The sequence below is a fragment of the Mustela nigripes genome, chromosome 5, assembly GCF_022355385.1.
Source record: "Mustela nigripes isolate SB6536 chromosome 5, MUSNIG.SB6536, whole genome shotgun sequence".
Taxonomy (NCBI): domain Eukaryota; kingdom Metazoa; phylum Chordata; class Mammalia; order Carnivora; family Mustelidae; genus Mustela; species Mustela nigripes.
This window is the reverse complement of record NC_081561.1, coordinates 63,408,367-63,412,219: the sequence shown is the minus strand read 5'-3', so window position 1 is coordinate 63,412,219 and position 3,853 is coordinate 63,408,367.

The window sequence follows — 3,853 nt, the reverse complement described above, 5'->3', positions numbered from 1 at the left end:
CTCTTATGGTTTGTCTCCCTCCCAATCCCACCTTGTTTCATTTATTCTTCTCATACCCCCTTCACCCACCATGTTGCATCTCTACTTCCTCATATCAGGGAGATCATATGATAGTTGTCTTTCTCCGCTTGACTTATTTTGCTAAGCATGATACCCTCTAGTTCCATCCACGTCGTCACAAAGGGCAAGATTTCATTTCTTTTGATGGCTGCATAGTATTCCATTGTGTATATATATACCACATCTTCTTTATCCATTCATCTGTTGATGGACCTCTAGGTTCTTTCCATGGTTTGGCTATTGTAGAAATTGCTGCTATAAACATTCAGGGGCATGTGCCCCTTCGGATCACTACGTTTGTATCTATAGCGCAAATACCCAGTAGTGCAATTGCTGGGTCACAGGGTAGTTCTATTTTCAACATTTTGAAGAACCTCCAAGCTGTTTTCCAGAGTGGTTGCACCAGCTTGCATTCTCACCAACAGTGTAGGAGGGTTCCCCTTTCTCCACATCCTCGCCAGCATCTGTCATTTCCTGACTTGTTAATTTCAGCCATTCTGACTGGTGTGAGGTGGTATCTCATTGTGGTTTTGATTTGTATTTCCCTGATGCCGAATGATATGGAACACTTTTTCATGTGTCTGTTGGCCATCTGGATGTCTTCCTTGCAGAAATGTCTGTTCATGTCCTCTGCCCATTTCTTGTTTGGATTATTTGTTCTTTGGGTGTTGAGTTTGCTAACTTCTTTATAGATTTTGGACACTAGTCCTTTATCTGATATGTCATTTGCAAATATCTTCTCCCATTCTGTCAGTTGTCTTTTGGTTTTATTAACTGTTTCCTTTGCAGTGCAAAAGCTTTTGATCTTAATGAAATCCCAATAGTTCATTTTTGCCCTTGCTTCCCTTGCCTTTGGCAATGTTCCTAGGAAGATGTTGCTGCAGCTGAGGTCGAAGAAGCTGCTGCCTGTGTTCTCCTCAAGGATTTTGATGGATTCCTTTTGCACATTGAGGTCCTTCATCCATTTTGAGTCTATTTTTGTGTGTGGTGTAAGGAAATGGTCCAATTTCATTTTTCTGCATGTGGCTGTCCAATTTTCCCAACACCATTTATTGAAGAGGCTGTCTTTTTTCGATTGGACATTCTTTCCTGCTTTGTTAAATATTAGTTGACCATAGAGTTGAGGGTCTATTTCTGGGCTCTCAATTCTGTCCCATTGATCTATGTGTCTGTTTCTGTGCCAGTACCATGCTGTCTTGATGATGACAGCTTTGTAATAGAGCTTGAAGTCCGGAATTGTGATGCCACCACTTTGGCTTTCTTTTTCAATATTCCTTTGGCTATTCAAGGTCTTTTCTGGTTCCATATAAATTTTATGATTATTTGTTCAATTTCTTTGAAAAAAAAAAAGGATAGTATTTTGAATAGGAATTGCATTAAATGTGTAGACTGCTTTAGGTAGCATAGACATTTTCACAATATTTGCTCTTGCAATCCAGGAGCATGGAGCATTTTTCCATTTCTTTGTATCTTCCTCAATTTCTTTCATGAGTATTCTATAGTTTTCTGAGTACAAATTCTTTGCCTCTTTGGTTAGGTTTATTCATAGGTATCTTACGGTTTGGATTGCAATTGTAAATGGAATCAACTCCTTAATTTCTCTTTCTTCTGTCTTGTTGTTGGTTTAGAGAAATGCAACTGATTTCTGTGCATTGATTTTATATCCTGACACTTTACTGAATTCCTGTACAAGTTCTAGCAGTTTTAGAGTGGAGTCTTTTGGGTTTTCCACATAAAGTATCATATCATCTGCGAAGAGTGACAGTTTGACTTCTTTGCCGATTTGGATGCCTTTAATTTCCTTTTGTTGTCTGATTGTTAAGGCTAGGACTTCTGGTACTAAGTTGAATAGCAGTGGTGATAAACATCCCTGCCATGTTCCTGACCTTAGTGGAATAGCTTTCAGCTTTTCATCATTGAGAATGATATTGGTGGTGGATTTTTTATAAATGGCTTTGATAATATTGAGTTATGGGCCCTCTATCGCTACACTTTGAAGAGTTTTGATCAGGAAGGGATACTGTACTTCGTCAAATGCTTTTTCAGCATCTATTGAGAGTATCATATGGTTCTTGTTCTTTTTTTATTAATGTGTTGTATCACATTGATTGATTTGTGGATGTTGAACCAACCTCGCAGCCCTGGAATAAATCTCACTTGGTTGTGGTGAATGATCCTTTTAATGGACTGTTGAATCCTATTGGCTAGTATTTTGTTGAGTATTTTCGCATCTGTGTTCATCAAGGATATTGGTCTGTAGTTCGTTTTTATGATGGGATCCTTGTCTGGTTTTGGGATCAAGGTGATGCTAGCCTCATAAAATGAGTTTGGAAGTTTTCCTACCATTTCTATTTTTTGGAACAGTTTCAGGAGAATAGGAATTAGTTCTTCTTTAAATGTTTGGTAGAATTCCCCCAAGAAGCCATCTGGCCCTGGGTTTTTGTTTGTTTGGAGATTTTTGATGACTTTTTCAATCTCCTTACTGGTTAAGGGTCTGTTCAGGTTTTCTATTTCTTCCTGGTTCAGTTGTGGTAGTTTATATGTAGCTAGGAATGCATCCATTTCTTCCAGATTGTCACATTTGTTGGCGTAGAGTTGCTCGTAGTATGTTCTTATAATTATCTGTATTCCTTTGGTGTTAGTTGGGATCTCTCCTCTTTCATTCTTGATTTTATTTATTTGGGTCCTTTCTCTTTTCTTTTTGATAAGTCTGGCCAGGGCTTTATCAATTTATTAATTATTAATAATTATTAATAATCAATTTGTTAATTTATTAATTAATTATTAATAATCAATTTATTAATTTATTAATAATTAATAATTAATTTATTAATTCTTTCAAAGAACAAGCTCCTAGATTCGTTGATTTGTTCTATTGTTTTTGTTTGTTTGTTTGTTTCTATTTTCATTGATTTCTGCTCTGATCTTTATGATTTCTCTTTTCATGCTGGGTTTAGGGTTTCTTTGTTGTTCTTTCTCCAGCTCCTTTAGGTGTAGGGTTAGGTTGTGTACCTGAGACCTTTCTTGTTTCTTGAGAAAGGCTTGTACCCCTATGTATTTTCCTCTCAGGACTGCCTTTGTGTGTCCCACAGATTTTGAACTGTTATGTTTTCATTATCATTTTTTTCCATGAATTTTTTCAATTCTTCTTTAATTTCATGGTTGACCCATTCATTCTTTAGAAGGATGCTGTTTAGTCTCCATGTATTTGGGTTCTTTCCAAATTTCCTCTTGTGATTGAGTTCCAGCTTCAGATCATTGTGGTCTGAAAATATGCAGGGAATTATCCCAATCTTTTGATACTGGTTGAGACCTGATTTAGGACCCTGGATGTGATCTATTCTGGAGAATGTTCCATGTGCACTAGAGAAGAATGTGTATTCTGTTGCTTTGGGATGAAATGATCTGAATATATCTGTGATGTCCATCTGGCCCATTGTGTCATTTAAGGCCTTTATTTCCTTGTTGATCTTTTGCTTGGATGATCTGTCCATTTCAGTGATGGGAGTGTTAAATCCTCTACTATTATTGTATCATTGTAGATGTGTTTCTTTGATTTTGTTATTAATTGGTTTATATAGTTGGCTGCTCCCACATTGGGGCCATACATATTTAAAATTGTTAGATCTTCTTGTTGGACAGACCCTTTGAGTATAATATAGTGTCTTTCCTCATCTCTTATTATAGTCTTTGGCTTAAAATCTAATTGATCTGATATAAGGATTGCAACTCCTGCTTTCTTCTGATGTCTATTAGCATGGTAAATTGTTTTCCACCCCTTCACTTTAAATCT